Below are 19,028 nucleotides of genomic sequence, written 5' to 3' on the forward strand. Positions count from 1 at the left end.
AAATAATAATAATAATAATAAATAATAATATAGGGGAAAATGTGTTCAATAGACTTGACAATAGAGCCATCTATTACCTGGAAAAGTACAATTGCACTGGAGTTGTGAGACCAGAAGTCAATAAAAGGAATAAAAAGGCATCTACTACTTTTTAATAAAACTTCACATTGAAAAGAAGGGCCAAGACTACCCTGTTTCAGAACTCTTTCAAAGACCTTATAATTAAATAGACTTTACTTTTATTTCCAACAACTTTCATCTTATTTCAACCCATTTTGTAGCTAACAAGACAATCTGTACAAGCCTTATTTGGTTTCCCTACAAACGTCCATGAAATCTGTAAATCTGATCAGCAGTCCTCGTCTGTCATCATAAAAATTGCTGGCAAAAATATTTTGGATAGAAGATGAGAAAGGTTAAAATTTCAGTAACAAATACCACCACAGATTCCCTCCACTACACAGTTTTTTCCCAATGCTGCCATAAAGACACCATGAAAACGTTATCAAATGTTTTGCCAAAGTTCTTTGTCTATGTTTTTCCTATAAGGAAAGGCAATTACCTTCTCCACAAACAGAGACAAATGAATGAGCCACAGACGACATCTTAAATGGATTTGGACTTATGTCAGGGCAACTGAACCACTTAAGAGAAAAACAGACACAAGAGGCAACATCACTCGCTCCATGTCACGCTTAGTAATTGGTGAACTGGGACTGAAACTTGGGGCTAAAACAATTTTCTTTCTACCCTCCACTCCTTTGAGAAAAAAAAAGTGGAGGAGAGTATCAGGTATCTGGTTCGTTAAAATTCCAGTCACTGTAGACCCAGGACAAACTCCCACTAAAGTCTACACATTTTAGGAAAGCCCAACGATGACCAATGTTCCAACAATATACCTGGTACTTCAAGGTACTCAACTGAAGATTCAGTGGTACTCTGAAGTACTGGCTTCAGAAGCTCCTTTGTGACCTGTCAACAATACAGATGGGCTCAATGTTCCTTGGAGGGTGGGCGGGAGGAAGACACTTCAGCGGTTACCGCTTTACTTTCCACTTGCTTCCACTTTTCCCCTCTTCTCCTTCACAACTAAAGCCAGTAAAGGAACATGAGTAGAATCTCATTAACACAGCTTTCAAGTTTCTCAATGAAAAATACCCACCCAGTGATCAAATTATACCCTCATACAATAGTGTAGCATTGGCTCTGGTTCAAAATGGTTCCTCTGGGGAGGGAAATGCAAGTACAAACAGGGTACGAAGAGGAATTTACATATTCTCAGGTATAATATAGGAAAGTAGTTATGCCTATAGGCTCAAATGGCCTGGGTTCAAATCCTTGCTTTGCCATTAACTACTTGAGTGACCTTGAGCAATTTACTTAATCTTGTGGTGCCTCAGTTTTCTTATGAGGCAAACCTAGAATAACAGTACCTACTACCCAGGGTTACTGTGAGGATTAAATGAAAATATATGTAAAAGTGCCTATAGAATAGTGTCTGACACATATTAAGTATTCAGGAAATGTTTTCTGTTGTTATCAATATTTTCTATTTCAATATGTGATGTCTTTACGTTTTTATTAAAAAATCAAATTAAAATATAAAGTAAACTATCTCTAACATAAAAAGCATGCCTGTTAATCAGGAAAAGCATTTCAACTATTAAGTGTCAACTATTTCAACTATTAAGTGTCAGCTTTGTCTATTATGCCAACGTTCTAGTATGATTTCTCAATAGTATATGGCGAATTATTTTTTAAGTTTTTTTTTTAACTATTTTATTTATTTATTTTTGGCTGTGTTGGGTCTTCATTGCTGCATGCAGGCTTTCTTTAGTTGCGGTGAGCTGGGGCTACTCTTCGTTGCAGTGTGCGGGCTTCTCATTGCAGTGGCTTCTCTTGTTGCGGAGCACGGGCTCTAGGCGCATGGGCTTCAGTAGTTGTGGCTCATGGGCTTAGTTGCTCCGCAGCATGTGGGATCTAACCAGACCAGGGCTCAAACCCGTGTCCCCTTCATTGGCAGGTGGATTCTTTTAACCACTGCGCCACCAGGGAAGTTCAATGACGAATGTTTAAAGCATATACTTTCCCCTCTGTCCAGCCACACAGAACTATACACATGGCAGGTTGCTGTGATTTCATAACTGCATAGTTCCATTAAATTTCAGTCAGCTAAAAAAAAATGTTTCACTTGGTCTGGTTCCAACATATTGCCACTAAACTATGCTAAGCAAAAGAATGAAAGAGACAGAGAAGGAGAGAAGAAGTGAGAGACGGAAAGAAAAAAGAAAAATCTAAAAACATTAAAATCACTGGATCACTTTGCTGTACACCTAAAACACAACATTGTAATTCAGCTATATTGCAAGTAAATAAATAAATAAAATGTAAAAATAAAAAAAAGAACATTAAAATCTAGTATTAACATAAGCAGGAGCCATGGAAAAACAATTTATAGAACATCAACATTACCTTGAGAATATACTAGAATTTGAAAGTCAGTTCAGATTTGGTTTAGAAATTGGGTCTTTGAGAACTGGCTAAAGCATTTCCTTTATGTCCACAGTGCTGCATTTAGATGAAACTGCTTTCACGGATTAAAACTTAGATGAAATTGCTCTCACTGATCAAAACAATATTCAGATATTTATCCCAAAAACACAACTGAATATGCCATAAATGAACTAATTTCTGTAATTCTACAAAATCAGTAATGAACATGGACTTTATTTTGGTGATCACATGCCAATGCGGGGGGAGAATCTTACCTACTTACAAATGAAATTATATGAAATGAAATTATCTGGAATTTGCTTCAAAATCATGGGGGTGGGGTGTATCAATAAGATTGGCCGTGTCCTAGTAATTGGCAAAGCTGAGTGAGGCTACACGAGGTCCATTACACTACTATTCTCTCTACTTCTGAATATTTTTAATTGTTTCCATAATAAAAAGTTTAAAAAAGAAAAATACTTTTCTATAGCTGACAATGGTACAGTCTTTCTACAAAAAAACACTTCAGTAGATAATCAGATACAGTAAAAACATGGCTTAAAAAACCTAACAAGAACAACAAAAAAGGTCCTTTAAAAAAGAGCCATAATGGGGAGGGGAGAAAAAAAAAAAAGAGCCATATTATCCTTCATTGCTACATGTGTGCTGCACAGAGCAAGTAACACACAGATCACAGATCTATAGAATGCTCTAGATTCCACCCTCGAGTCTTTCCATTTAAGCTGGTAGCACTGAGGATGAAAGTGAACTGGCCTCAATTAGGAGAAAAGTTGGAGCCACATATGCACTACACATGCTGCCCACAACGACAGCCCTTCACTGAAGAACTGCACGAGTGAAGAATATCTTCCCTGCACCTTTATTTTTCTGTTTGGGGTGGTGAGAGATCTCGGAAGGAAGAATGTATTCACGTTCCCTTATGTGCGTAATTTAAAACAGACAATCTTAGCATTAAGGATATTAAGACGCAGTCTTTATTGATGCTGATTTTAATGGCCAAGATCCAAAAACAGTTCTTGTTACAAGCTCGTGGATAAACTCTTGATTCCTTTGTCAGTGGACAGACCCCACTCATTACTTGTCACTCTAATCTTTCCCATACACAATTTGTATTCATTTTATTAAGAAAACAGAAGTTTGCCTTTTTCTCCGTAAGAGAAGTAAATTAAAGAAAACTTTTCAAGAAAAATGTTCATTTAGCAGCTTTTCTCCCAGAGGCTGCAATTAAACAGAGTACTGGGGAAAAGTAAAAGATTATCATATAAAAATGGGCTCCAAAATGAAGGCTAAGTATGCACCATTGTCTAGCATATGACCACAGTGCCACATTTGCTTTTCAAATACTTGTGAAAGCATTTGGCACCGTTTTCCAATAATCCCATAGGACTTTTCCACTTCCTTGTTTTTTCAATAGTATTTGAAAATGTTGACACATTTATTGAACTATTTTTGGAAGACCTAGCTCTGTCTACCTTCAGGGTTCAAGATACAAATATATAAAAGCTACAGGACAGCCCTCCCAGCTATAAAACTTGGCAGGCTTCCTAAGTTCTCCAAGAAAACTTCAATTGGCAAGTCCATTAACATCAAAAGAGGACACAGTAAAGGGAACAACTCTGGACACAGGGAGACCCTGGCCGTGCCTGAAGCTCCATTACTAAATTGCTCAATGGCTTTGAGTAAGTTTAACCCCTTCCTAACTCACTTTGCTTACCTGTCAGAACTCTGGTACAAAATTGGTTTAAGAATCGAATGATAAGATGTTCTGAGGACTTATTTTGAACAGAATACCAAAAAATAAACTTGAAAAATAAAAACTGTTAATTTCTAAAAAAGAAAAATTAGAAGTCTATGCCACAGTCAGCATATACAGTTTTCTGTTGTTATCAGGAGAAATCTTATTTTAAACCTGCCCAAAGTTTCTCAGACTTTAGTAATCAGACCTACTTTATAATTTTGCCAAATCCAAACAGCTACTGTATTATTATTTATGTAATACTTATCCTTAAATCAAGTCACTTTAAAATACCTACTTCGGGCTTCCCTGGTGGCGCAGTGGTTGAGAGTCCGCCTGCCGATGCAGGGGACACGGGTTCGTGCCCCGGTCCGGGAGGATCCCACATGCCGTGGAGCAGCTGAGCCCGTGAGCCATGGCCGCTAAGCCTGTGCGCCCGGAGCCTGTGCTCCACAATGGGAGAGGCCACAACAGTGAGAGGCCCGCGTACGGCAAAAAAAAAAACAAAAACAAAAAACTTACCTACTTTAGCCTTATACTAAGTAATATCAGTGTTTTGATATTACTTAGTAATATCATAGTTTTGAAGTACTTGGATATTTTTCTGATGCACACGTATTTAACCATTAAAAGAAAAAGATTCATCTGTGCACCACCTCAAATCATTTTAACATACCACCACATTTTGGGGAGATACTACTGTACTGATCTATTTGTCTATAACATCTTCTACATTAATGAATAGAGTATTTGAATTAATAAATCCCTAAAGCCCACTCGGCAACTTAACTGACACTAACCACATGCCCTCAGGAGCCCTGGGATCTTCCTAGAGCTTCTCAGACCTCACAGCCACTGCCTTATTCAGACCCTCCGTTTTTGTTTCACTTTCCCCGAAACTCATACACAAAAATTGCTAATGTGTGTATCTTTACATTAGTGTAAATCCCACTCTCTATTTATGCTCTAGTAATGAAATTTTTCACCCTTAAAGTATTAGCAGAATCCACATGAGTTCAAAGGTTCCTCTAATAACCAAAAGATATTCAAATAGTCAAAGAATATTCAAATTTATGTATGCCAATCGTAAGTCAGTCTAAAGACAGACAAACTAAGATACTCAGTAAACTCTAAAATAAGGTTGCCATTTCTGATACACATTCACCAAATTTGTTTTTATTGTGTATTTTTAAATCTAGTTCAAGTATATAAAATTTGTAAGTGTGTATACTGAACTAATCCTTGAACTATCACAAGAAAAAAATATAATACATTTTCTGAGCTCTTCCTAAGAAGCACTTTCTTATTCAGTCACATATCAGTCAACCATTCCCATCCACCCTAGATGTTAACTCAACCGCCTGACTTTTCTGTCTCTCTATATATACTGCTAAAGTTTGACTCAGCACTTGGCATGAGAAAAAGGACAATTTTATTATGGCTGCAGTTTTTACCAAATGTGAGTACCACAATAATCTTGGAAATTTATTTTTATCAGTTTAAAACCCTAAATCCAGTGGGTTGAACATGAGTTAATTTCTGCTCACTCCCAAAACCACACTAAAATGACAGAAAGAAAATTAAAGAAAAAAAGGTACTAACTCACAAAAAAAAAAAAAGGGAGGGGACAGGCCAGCAGATGAGATATATCAACAGAATTTTAGAAGATGGAGAACAGATGTATAAAGTAACTGACTTAGCAGAGCAGAGGAAGCCTAAACTTGCATTGCTGTCTTGGTGGGGACCTACCAAAAACAATGTGATAGTTGGAGAAGGCTTGTGAGCCTTAGGAATTGGAAGTTCCAGAAACCTCTGAGGGTTGAGATGGGAGAGCAAGTTGAAGACAAGGACCTGTTGGAAATAAGGACACATAACGTTTAAACCACACCCACACCCTCAACAAAACTTGGCAGCCAGAAGACAGGAAGTTCACTCTATAGCACTTGAAAAAGAAAGGCTCTGTGCTCAGAGGGCAAAGGTGAGGTTCTATACAGAAAACAGGGAGGTCCAGTCACTCAGTCAACAAATATTTACCAAGTGCCTACTCTGCACCAGGCACTGTTCTAGGTACTGGAAATACTGAACAAAATACACAAAAAGATTTGCCTTCATGCAGCTTACATTCCAGCGAGGGGAGAGTCAATAAACAAAAAGTAAAATATAAGGATATCAGATTTCAGCAATACACAGTGCAGAAGTAAGAAGAGACAAGGAAGGGATTTAGGGCACCCTGGGGTAGGGGTGGGAGCAGGGTTGTACTTTCAAATAAATGATCACGGAAGCAAAGATCTGAAGGAGTTAAGGGAGTAAGCTATGTAGGTATCTGAGGGAAGAGCATTCCAGACAGAGAGAAAACAAGCGCAGGGGTACATCAAGATGGGCAGGACAGGAGAAACTATATACATGAAACAAGAAAAGGACATTATCAAAAAGAGAATTCATTAGCCTAGGAGTAGCTTCAAAAATAGGAAAGCAAAAAAGTTCAGTAGAGAGATTAGAAGAAAACTAATTGAAGAAATTTCCCGAAAAGAGGGAACAAAAGGACAAAGGGATGACATCAGAGAGAAAAAAGTAACAAACCTTAAGTCATGGCAGGAAGTTCAACATCCAAATTAACAGAAGTTCCAGAAAGAACAGAGAACATAGAGGGAGTCATTATCATAGTGGAATATTTCTGAAAGACAAGAGTTTCCAAGCTAAAAGGGCCCACTGAGTGCTCAGCACAATGAATGAAAGACTCCCATACCATGGCACACCATCATGAAATTCAAAACAACAAGTTCAAAGATAAAATCCTGAAAACCTCTAAAGAAAACAAACTAGCTACATACACAGAATCAGAAATGGGAATCGAGTCAGTCTTCTCAACAGAACAGTGGGATGTGAAAATACAATGGAGCAACGCCTTCAAAATTCGGTGGGACAGTAACCATTAACTTAGAATTCTATACCCAGCCAAACTATAAATGCAATCAAACTAAGAGTACAAAGAGGCATTTTAAGAGTGGGAAAAGGTGCTTTCAGACATGCAAGGTCTCAAGAAATTCGCCTTCCATTTGCACTTTCTTGGGAAACTACTGGAGGATGCACTCATGTAAAGTAAGAGATAAGAAAGAGACACGAAGCCCAGGCACCCGGGAGCCCAGGAAGAGAGGAAAAGGGCAATTTCCAGAATACAGCTGCACAGCAGTTCTAGGAATAACCAGTCCAGGAAGGATGTCATTAATAAAAAAAAAGAAAATGGTTTCCCATATAGTTTTCAACAAAGTTTAGAGCTAAATTAAGGGTAGGTACTAAGAAAACTATACAAATGAGGAAAAAAATAGGCAATTAACTTCAGGATAAAACAAAAAGTTGTAAAAGAAAGTATATGCAATCAAAGCACTATACACAGCTCAGCTGTTGCCTATATGTGCTGTGGAAGGAGAGAAGAGTGTGCATCTGTGCACAGGAAGAGGGAGAGTCTGTAAAGGAGGCTAACCCCAACCAAGGTAGAAAGTCAACAGCTATTATTGTCTAGAATAGAAAAAGCAAAAAAGCAAGAATATTGTGGTTTTAAACAAAACACACGGATAATAAAACCAAAAGAACTGAAAGCGGTTGCCTCTGAGGAGCAGAAATCTGTCATGAAGGGACATGAAAGGCGGGGTCTGCTGCTTTTCCTTATAATCCCTACACTATTACCTGACTTTCTTTTTTTTTTTTTTTTATTTTTTTTTTTAACATCTTTATTGGGGTATAATTGCTTTACAATGGTGTGTTAGTTTCTGCTTTATAACAAAGTGAATCAGTTATACATATACATATGTTCCCATATCTCTTCCCTCTTGCGTCTCCCTCCCTCCCACCCTCCCTATTCCACCCCTTCAGGCTGTCACAAAGCACCGAGCCAATATCCCTGTGCCATGCGGCTGCTTCCCACTAGCTATCTACCTTACGTTTGTTAGTGTGTATATGTCCATGACTCTCTCTCGCCCTGTCACAGCTCACCCTTCCCCCTCCCCATAACCTCAAGTCCGTTCTCTAGGAGGTCTGCGTCTTTATTCCTGCCTTACCCCTAGGTTCTTCATGACATTTTTTTTTCCTTAAATTCCATGTATATGTGTTAGCATACGGTATTTGTCTTTTTCTTTCTGACTTACTTCACTCTGTATGACAGACTCTAGGTCTATCCTATTACCTGACTTTCTAAATCATATACTAGCACCCTGGGGAATACTATCTGCACTGTAAATGAAGTAGCAAAAAGTATAAAACTGCTTGAAAGATAAAAACTGAAAAGGAAGAAGGCACACATTTTATTTTGACGTGGTTTATACCCTGGGACAGTTTTCTTACATTGAAACATCAGCCTGGAAACACTACACTAATGTGAAAAACAAGATGAAGGGCACTCGCCACTCCAGCTTGATTCAAGAATCACACAACTAACAGTAGTACTCTGCTTCACAATCACACCTTTACAAAGGAAAGTAGGAGGCAGAAACCAGTTAGGAAAGCAAGCTTATCTTTTGTTAAGTTAGATACTGAAGATGCCAACAAATTCCTAAAATCTTCAAGTTCTACAGAGTAACAGCATCAAACAATTAAAAGCAATAATTCACCCTCCCCTGCAGAAGAAACAGAAGTTTTAGCAGCACACAAGCTGGGTGCCCTTGAGAAAATTATTCTGATTTTAAGTCTCAGTTTTTCATCTGTAAAATGAGCGTACCGGCTACTTCAAGGTGTTGCTGTAAGAAGGACTGCGGATATTAACATATAATATATAAAGCACCAACTACAGTAGCTGACTTATCATCTGTGCTCCAAAAGTTTTTTTCTTCCTTTTTCACCTGTTTATTAACAATGCTTCTGGCCTTATCAGATTATATACAATGGAACCTAGAACAAAGCTGAGCCACTAGCGTAAAATCCACTTGCCCAGCACAGGTTAAAAAGAAGACAAAGAAGCTAATGGGACAGCACCTGAAGCCAGGATGAAGCCTGGCTTCATGGACGGAAAGCAAGCAAGAAGTGTCATATAGAAGCCTAAACCATGGAGGAACATTACAAAAGAAAAAAAAAAGAAAGAAAAGAAAAACAGAAAGAAAATAAATTGAATTAGACCAATTTTCTAGCTCCAACTACTAATACAGAGGACAGAAGAACAGGTTAACTACACTAGAGGATTGAAATCAGCAAAATTCAGACTGTGAGAAACCAAACAGAACAACTAATCAAGTTTCTTCAACATACAAACTACTGCAAGGAAAGATAAGAGATGAAGGGGAAATTAAAGCATATCAGTCTTTAAAGAAACACCAACCAAACAACCTAAACGGCAAAAGAATTTGAAAAAGAACAGTTACATGGGGCTTCCCTGGTGGCGCAGTGGTTGAGAGTCCGCCTGCCGATGCAGGGGACGCGGGTTCATGCCCCGGTCCGGGAAGATCCCACATGCCGCAGAGCGGCTAGGCCTGTGAGCCATGGCCGCTGGGCCTGCGCGTCCGGAGCCTCTGCTCCGCAACGGGAGAGGCCACAGCAGTGAGAGGCCCGCGTACCGCAAAAAAAAAAAAAAAAAAGAAAAAGAAAAAGAATAGTTACATATATATGTATAACTGAATCACTTTGCTGTACACCTGAAACTAACACAACACTGTTAACCAACTATACTCCAATATTAAATAAAAAGTCAAACAAAAGATACACCAACCAATTATAACATGCAAATCTTAACTGGATCTGGATTCAAACAAACTTTTTCAAAAATTGATACTTGAGGTAATTGGAGATTTGAATATCAACAGCTGAATATTTGATGATATTAAGGAATTTTTAGTGTGATGGTGGTATTCCAATCATGTTTACAAAAGAGTTACCTTCTAGAGATACATACTAAAATATTAAATGATGAAATGAAAAAAAAGTCCTCTAAAAAATCCAAATAACATACAAATAAGGTACAGCTATGGGCTGCAGTAGTGTAACACTAGGCTTCAGAGAACCAGGCAATCTGCTTTGAGAAGGAGTCACAAAGTCTGGGAGGAAACTAGAAAGAGCATTCTTTCCAAGTGTGACCGAGGGCCTACTGCATGCTGGGCTCCAGAAACCATGACTGACAGTGACCCAGAGGTCAGCCTTCACAAAGGGAGAGGTGGGAAATGACTGCTGGCCCTAGAGGTAGAAAAGCCCCACTGCCAGGAACACCTTATTGAAGGTCATATAGATTGAGTGCTTCTTGCATCTTCCAAATTGGTATTTAGTAAAAGAGATGCAAACTGGATAGTCTAGAGGAGCCATATATCTAATACGAATGAATGGGAAGGTCCAGTACTAAGCCAAAAGGCAATGGGTGGGACTTCGGCAAAGTAGGAAGATGACCTGTGAGAGATGGGGCAGGAACTCCTCAGCGCTGCAACAAAGGAGCGTGGGCCCAGTGTGGCCAAGGTCCTCCAATTTTTCCAGAGAAACCTAAAAGAAAGATATTTCTGTGAAACCTCCTGATTTCTTAATGTTGTCAACTAATTTAAAATTAAAACACTCTGTTACGGGAAAAATATGTCCGCAGATCTATTTCAGATACGAAAAGATGTGCTGGATGTGAAAAGGTCACATTTTACTGTCACATGCAGAGACTTAAACACTATCAATAAAAATTCCACTAACAGCCTTCTTGCAGCAAGTTCACTGAAGCTGTAGAGTGAGCAAGTTATAATATAGCATATGCATACAAGTTTTACACTCTGAATCAGCTACCTCAGGCAACATAACAAAAAAGACTACCACCTCTCTGTGATGCTGAAATTAGATCCAGACAGTTTTGCCATCTATATGCTTTTTGAGTACTGCCAAAAGCAGTGGATAGTTAAAAAAATTCTAGAGATACCATACTGAAATTGTTAAAAAGTGGCTTTAACTTGTGATCACCATAGGAAATTACAGTTTCATATCAAAGACTCTACTTCCACACAGATAATTATTCCTGACCACTGCAAAAAAAAAAACTGCTTACCACATTTTCACAAGCAACCCACTAAGTCTTTTCTTAACCTAACAATTTTCACAGAAGCCAGGCACTGCGTGAAGCATTTTATAAGCACTAGCTCATTTAATCCTCATCTAACTTTCTGAGGTAGGTTATGATTGTTCACCCCCATAGTGAAGATAAGGAAACTGAGGCCTTGAGAAATAATTTACCCAAGGTTCCACTGGCATAAGTAGCATTCTAACCAGCACCACAATGTGGACCTGTTACTGAGTCCCTTCTAATTAATATTTCCAACCAAGAAATTTGTGAGGAAATAAAGACACATTAAGTTCAAGGTAAGAAAATACGAAGTCAATATTATATCAGAATTCAGTTTAGGGCTTCCCTGGCGGCACAGTGGTTGAGAGTCCACCTGCCGATGCAGGGGACACGGGTTTGTTCCCCGGTCCGGGAGGATCCCACATGCCGCGGAGCGGCTGGGCCCGTGAGCCATGGCCGCTGAGCCTGCGCGCCCGGAGCCTGTGCTCCACAACGGGGGAGGCCACAGCAGTGAGAGGCCCGCGTACCGCAAAAAAAAAAGAATTCAGTTTAACCTTGACAACTGGCTAAAATCGGACAACCAAAAGAATTGAAAGGAAATAAGCACAACAGTGGGGGCATGAAAGTGCAATGGGGTAACATGAAAAAAATAAAAAACAGAAAGTCTCGTAAGACTTCGATCCTCTAATCTCAAAAACTAAGAATAGAACTACATCAGCAGTTTTCAGCGTTTTCTGCTTTAAAAAATTGCTCCCACAAATCTCTCTCTCTCTCTCTCTCACACACACACACACACAGCCCACTTTACTTAACAGTCGCAGTCAGTTCATGAGCCCCTGAGGCCACCCTGGGCAACACCTTTCCCACTAACCCCACACTTCCCACCTCAAGGTCAAAAATCTAAACTAAATGATTTTCACCCTCCCTTCTGGTACCCTAGGTGGATGAATCAAGGGTGAAAAACGAGTAGACTATTTAGAAAAAAGAAAAGACCTAAGAATTATGGCAAAGTTTAAACTACATATTCATTTAGTATCTTCAGGATACTGGGATGTGTACATATATTGATAGAATATAGGAAACTCAAAAATATGATTAAATTCAGCACTGCTGTTATCATGGTGGTAGGTCCAGCTGCAAATCTCATCAGGAGGTCTGGAAACCTGAATTCAGGGCTTGGAAAAAATGATTAGAGACTCGGTAACCAGACTTATGTGAAAAGTTTTTAAAATCACGATTTTCTTGGAAAAAGGCAATTAGAGGGTAACATAAGTCTTTTAAGTATTTGAAAATTCTTTCATGGAGGTAGATAAATAGGCCATAAAAAGAGAAAAGCAAGAGGAAACTGGCTTCCTGGTAAAAGCATGAATGATTTAAAAAGACAATGAACTTCCTACCTGACCCAGACAACAAGGTCCTACAGATGAACAAGTGACAAAATCACTTTAGAACTCTTTCCATGCCCTCTGGTTCTTAACCTGGAAAGAACTGAAACCATCCCCATGACGTTCAATTTAGTCACATATGTGAAGTGTCAGCTTGGCTACCTAAAGCAAACCTTACTTATGATAGTTCTCAGAGCAAATGAAAAGATAATTCTTATTCCCAAATAAATTCCATATTACCATAAAGATTATTTGTGAGGCAATCTATAATGAATTTAGACCTTTACGGTTCTAATACACTAAAGTAAAAAAAAAAAATGCAAAGAAGTATGTGTGATATGAAAACATATTTCTACTTTAAAAGTAACTAAGAATAGGAAATTAGTCCAAATGCAATCTTTGAAAAAAAGCAGAAGCAGTATGAATGCACCCATAAGCCACCTGAGGTCTACCCTATACTAAAGGGAAAGCGACATCACTTTAAAAAATGAGAAAACCACTAAAATTCTCATTAAAATAAATGTTATCCCCAAAACGAGATATTTAGGGAAATATAGATGATCTACCCTTCTAGACATGAAAAACATGCATCTAATAAACCCACATATATCAAGACAACCACAAAACAAGGGGAAACAATAGCCAAGAGTAAGAAAAGCAAATCACCTACATGAAGTATAACCTACATGACATTTCTACATGAAACAGTACCAGGTTCTACAAAGTTAACTCCAATTTTCAACGAATCCTAATTAAAAGCGCCTCCACTACATCATATAAAGTTTCAACAAATTCATTCATCAAATTTATTAAGTACACATAATGGTATAGGTACTTCACATAACTCTACATATGTATTCCCTCTCTCATACAAAAGTCACGTACTTTATAGAAAAAACTAAAAAAAAACATTAGTTATCACTATCTCAGTTATTTCTATCTGATATTAAAAATGATTTCTGGGACTTCCCTGGTGGTGCAGTGGTTAAGAATCTACCTGCCAATGCAGGGGACACGGGTTTGAGCTCTGGTCCAGGAAGATCCCACATGCCATGGAGCATCTAAGCCCATGCGCCACAACTACTGAGCCCACGTGCCACAACTACTGAAGCCCGCGCGCCTAGAGCCCGTGCTCCACAACGAGAGAAGCCACTGCAATGAGAAGCCCGCGCACCGCAATGAAGAGTAGCCCCTGCTCGCCGTAACTAGAGGAAGCTCGTGCGCAGCAACAAAGACCCAACGCAGCCAAAAATAAAATAAATAAATTTATTTTTTTTTAATGATTTCTTTCTTTCTTTTTGGCTTACCTGTAACATCTAAATAACTGCAGTATTTACACTTGGAGGCCATTCCCCTCCAGTTAATGATAGCAGGCATTAACTCCATTTTAGATTTTAGTTTGGGGCACTGCTCAGCCAGAGTAATGATAGAAATCTTATGACTATTAGGTTGCTGGTTTGTGCCAAAAAATGGCATTCCCAAAGAATGCTCTGTCTGGAATCTGTGGGGGAATCATATACAAATCTTCTATTAACTCAGACCTTCCAAAGAGGCTGGAAATGTTTGTGTGTTGGGGGGAGGGCAAAAGGGCTGAGAGTGGATTTGCTGACTCCTAAAGGTCCAGCCCTGAGATTCCAAGATTCTATAAAAGGGCAGTAAATTAGTGTTTGGCTAGTATTTGCTGACTACTGAAGCCAGCACAAACATTTACTTGAGGCTTTTAAACGTGTAAGGGTACCCAGTGGTTAGGTACAGTAATTCTGAATCCGAAAAAGACAAACAAGGCCGCTGGATATATTTCTAAATAAAGGTGGGGTAGGGAGGTATTTCCCCCATATTTCCTTTGTTTTCCCCAAGTAAACAATACAGACTTTTAGAAATGCAAAATTTGATTCTCATCAGTATTGATCCCTATAAACTATTTTATTGCCTTATAAAAATACTAGCAATTCATACTTTTCCAAAATGTCTACACACAGCTTTTAAACAGGCTACTTCAGTTCAAAAAACAAAGAAAAAGGCCCATACTTCCCTGTGGAAACAGAAACAAAAGCAAATCTTCAAAAATATTTAGCTTTCTGCTATATAAAATATAAACCCCACATTCCTAAATAAAGTGGCAAAGATAGAACCTTTGTAGTTCTCTAGTCAGTTATATGAGAGTGGTGATTCAGGGCAAAACCCGACCTTAAACATAACTATACAATATTACTAAATTACAGAGTAATTTTACCAATAAATATTCTGGTTGAAGACTGCTTTGTCATCTTTGCAAGTATTTTTAGTTGAAAGCAAGTGGTTGGGAAGTCCACGTGCACACGGTTCAGATTTTTAAAAATCTATTTTTAAGATCTGGTGACTGGATAGGTTTTCTAAACTCAATCCTTTCAAACTGGTAATTTGGAAAGGGTAAACCACAAGACGGTTAGTTAAGAAGCAAAGGACCTAACAAGCTCACCAACTCAGATCAGCACAAAACTAACTCAGAAACCTCCAAATCTAATGATGAGCCCAAACGGTCACTAAAGCCTACACATACACAAACTGTACTAAAAGCTACCTCTCCAGATACAGCAAGGGCTATCTGAATTCTCTTGTTTTATATTTCCATAGTTATTTTGGGGTGAGCCCTCTTCAGATTCGTCCCCTAAATCTGCAAATCTGCTTCTTTCTACTTGGAATTAAGTTTCAGATTTTAATGTACATAACCAGCTGTATATTTACCCAGTTTAATATACGGACCCAGCTGAGAATATTCTACAACAATTTAGATTTTTTACTGAAGTTAGTAATAATTTTACTGAAATTCGTTAAATGATATTTTTTTATCACTTTTAACCGTTTGAAGCAATCCCCATTCAATTTAGGTATCAAGAATCTGAAGTTGGGGGCTCAACTCATCCACATATTTTCTCTGGAAGGTCTAACTACTTTGACTAGAGATAAAAGATTAAAGCACTGTTATGACTAGGTCTTTCTTAAAGAGGGATGTTTCAAAAGGAAAGAAACTGTTCCCTCCCGTTAATCTAAATGAGCAGCCTCTTGTTCTCAGCAGTCCTTCTGCACACAAGACCACTACTGACTTCAGTGGGAATTCTGCCCAAGAAGTGAGGAAGACAGGGTAAGATTAAATTAGCCCTAAATCCACGCCATTGTTCCAAGTCATTACCACTTGTACAGTTCTCCAATAGCCTCTATAAAGTAGATATCTGAGGTTTGATGGTGATTCTCAAATTGAATTTTAGGACTGATCCCTGGAACTCTGACAGGTGACACAGCCTAACTCTTTAAAAGTTGTGTCAGCCTGATGGATGTATTGAGTTGGCCCTTATCACAATTCAAGATTGCATTGCAATGCAGCCCCATCAGTGGCTGCAACAGCAATCCAGTGATTTCTCACAGCAAAAAGCCCTCCAAACAGAAACCGAATAGGATTAAGTGCTATTCGTTTCCCAGTAAAACCTGTTCAAAGACTGGGAATTCTAAATCCCAGCTCCTGTGGCCAAGAAATTGACTCAGTTTCCCTCTAGTCCTAAATCCAGTGGGAAATGTGATAGGACACGGGCCAAAATTCTAATTCTCAATACAGTACTATAAATAGAGGATACAAACATAATAGATTCCGGTGAGAAGAAAAAAACAATGGAAAAAATTAAAAGGTCACTGAATAAAACGTAAGGATAAAGGAAAAACTGTTAAGATTCATTTTTAAAAAAAAGGTTAAATAAGAGTAACAAGAACAAGACATCTAGCATACACGTGCCATTTCATATGCAAGAAGTTCAAAAAACTGAGGAAAAGATGTGATTCAGAAAAGAGAAAATATATCCACAGGTCCTCTAGGTTCTACCTTCCCTCGCACCCCACCAGGGCTCTTAAAAACAGGCAGCGGTGGTGGTGATAAGGAATGCAATTTAAGGCGTCGTAAGTCAATAGGGAGGGCTCCACAGAGACACCCCCCCCAAAAAAAAAATAAGACTCTAGGCGAGAGCTCTTCTCACTTCACCAAAAAACCCTGACCTCAACGAGATGAGCGATCTCGGGAAGCATGATGACCGACGGCTTCCAGCAGACATCCCGGCTGCCGCAGGCAGCGTCTGGGGCTGGGGATTTACACTCCGATTCCAACCCTGCTTTTTCTGTTCTGTTCTGTTCTCCTGGTCCTTCCCCTGCAGCTCAACTAACAACCCTCCCAACTCTCTGCCCTCAAATCTAGAGGAGAAAAAGAAGCCATGGGTGGTGAGATGGCCTGAGTGCCGGGACTGCACGGATCAGAGAGCAAAAAGTGCGCTTCTCTCCGAATCGGCCAGGTCGCACCCGTCCTGCGGGACAGAGCGAGCGGCGGCGGGGGACGCGCACCGTGCTTGGGGCTGACGCGACCCTCGCCCGGCTCCACGCAGCGCCCACGCGCGCGGCCGGCCGAGGGACGCGCGGCGTCCTCGCCTGCGTTTCCTCTCCCAAAATCATCCGCCAGAAAGGCGACGCCGCCGCCGCGTACCTCAAGCCCCCGCGCTCATCTCCAAGAGTCGAAGGAAGACGGCCGCTCCGAACTGGGACAGGCTCGCGCGCCGCGGCCCGCGCCCAGGATGGAGCCGGATCCCTCCTGCAGCCGCTCCGCGGGGCCCGGGACGCGTGACCCTGAGCCCACCGCACCCCCGCGGGGCCGGTGCAGTCCTCACCAGGCCCCCACCTCTCCCGGCGCCGACGAGACGCGGCCCTGGCTCCCGAGAAGGGAGAAGTGGGGGACCGCAGTGGAGCGGGGAAGCAGGGATCCGGCCTGGAGCAACAACAGGACCCGGTCCCCGGGGCGGGAACGAGTAGGAGAGAAGACAGGGAGTCGCAGAAAACCCCAAAGCCGGCAGCCCTCCCCCTCCTGGTGGAACCGTCCCGCCACCGCTTCCTGCCCAGGATCAGCTTCCCAGCTGCAGTCTCAGGAAAAATCCGAGACGCCCCTGCAGCTCCGCAGGGACCAGACGCTCTGCCCGGGATACCCCGCCCCGGGCCCGCCATTCCGCAGCTCCGCACACCTCCTTACCCGGACGCCGCACTCAGGAGCTCGCTCGCCGCAGGGACCCGTCCAGCTTCAGCGCCAGCCGCCGGCCGCAACACCCGCCCCCTCCCTCCCGTAGGTTTCAAATTGAAATTCCCTGGCTGAGGCCGTCAGAGGACTCCGCGCGCCAGCCCCGCCCCCTCGCGGCGGAAGCCCCTCCCGCGCCCCCGCCGGACGCGCACCGGGTGCGGAAACCCCCGCGGGCTGCGACACGCCCCCTGTGCCCAGGCCACGCCCCCGCGCCAGCCTGGGCGACCCTTCCCTAGGGATTCGCCGCGCGCCCGGGCCGGGTACCCTGCGCTGGAAGGACTCGTCTCGCCCTCGGAGCTGCCCTGGATAATGAGTGCTGATGCCTGTGTGCAAGCCTTTGTTACCCGCGAATCCCGATCTTAAATGCCCTTTTATCAACTTTCAAAAGTTATTTCTTCAAAGTGAATCCATTGACTAAACCTTTACCCCAGGCTAGGCCCTGTTGATACAGAAATAAGGAAAACTAGATTCTCCTCAGTCTAGAGTGGAAGAAGTGCTTTCACAGAGAGGGCAGTGGCAGGGAACCGTTTATTCTTCCTGTGGGAGGGACAGGAGGGATTGGGGAAGCCCACTGGAGGAGGGGCTTTTATGCTGAACCCAAAGTGTGGGTAGGATCTCCAGGCGGGGGCCTGGGAGGATTGCAGCGCAGGATGTGGCTGAAGGCTGGAAACCTAGGTTCAGGCCGATTGTGGAAAGACACATACACACACAAAAGATACCTCCCCGTTCCTTTGTATAATTAGATCGCCTTCTTTCAGATTCTACTTATTTCTTCTTTTCTGAACCTTGGCATGTCAAACAGGCTGTCCAAGTCATTGCCTCTAGCATCTGGCACACATGTACCTCCTGTCCTTTGCCCCCTCGCACCTCGACGGAGGTCTTTAGAGACTGCACCTCGGCCAAAGTCTTCGTTTCTTTCCTAAACAGAGCCTTTTCTAAAATTAACAATGTCAAATCAAACCTCAGTTACAATGCCTTCCATGCGTATGATATTTTCAGTTAACAAAGCACATTAACGTATTTATCATTTGATCCTCACAGGAACTTTATGAAAAAGGCAGGGCAAGTATTATCTTCATTACGTCAAAGAGAAAAGTAAGAGTCAGGAAGATAAGTTACTTGCTAAGGTCCTGCCAGGAAATAATAAAAATAATAAAAGCTAACATTTACTATGTCCTTTATGTGCCAGGCATTGTTGCCAGTCCCACACATGAGTTAACTTACTTACTGCCCCCAATGCTAAACAGCCAAGTAAAACTTAATAAGGTGTGTTAACTACTGTAGAGGTATGTTAACTATAGAGGTGTG

At 41.1% G+C, this 19,028-nt stretch overlaps 1 protein-coding gene across 10 annotated transcripts in view; it reads right to left on the minus strand.

The window, feature by feature from the left end:
* EPB41L2 (erythrocyte membrane protein band 4.1 like 2) overlaps window positions 1–17,766 on the minus strand; it is a 214,776-nt gene extending 197,010 nt beyond the window's left edge. For 7 of the 10 annotated variants that reach the window (XM_082668532.1, XM_082668529.1, XM_082668528.1 and 4 more), the window contains exon 1: window positions 17,676–17,766. The gene's annotated coding sequence lies outside the window, so the exon portion shown is untranslated. Of the gene's footprint in view, window positions 1–10,609; window positions 10,700–17,667 lie in introns of all 10 variants that reach the window. The other 3 variants (XM_082668531.1, XM_082668536.1, XM_082668533.1) reach the window with 3 other exon arrangements.
* Between the last annotated feature and the right edge of the window lie 1,262 nt (window positions 17,767–19,028).

This window comes from Grampus griseus (assembly GCF_964374135.1).
Source record: "Grampus griseus genome assembly, chromosome: 13".
NCBI classification, from domain to species: Eukaryota; Metazoa; Chordata; class Mammalia; order Artiodactyla; family Delphinidae; genus Grampus; species Grampus griseus.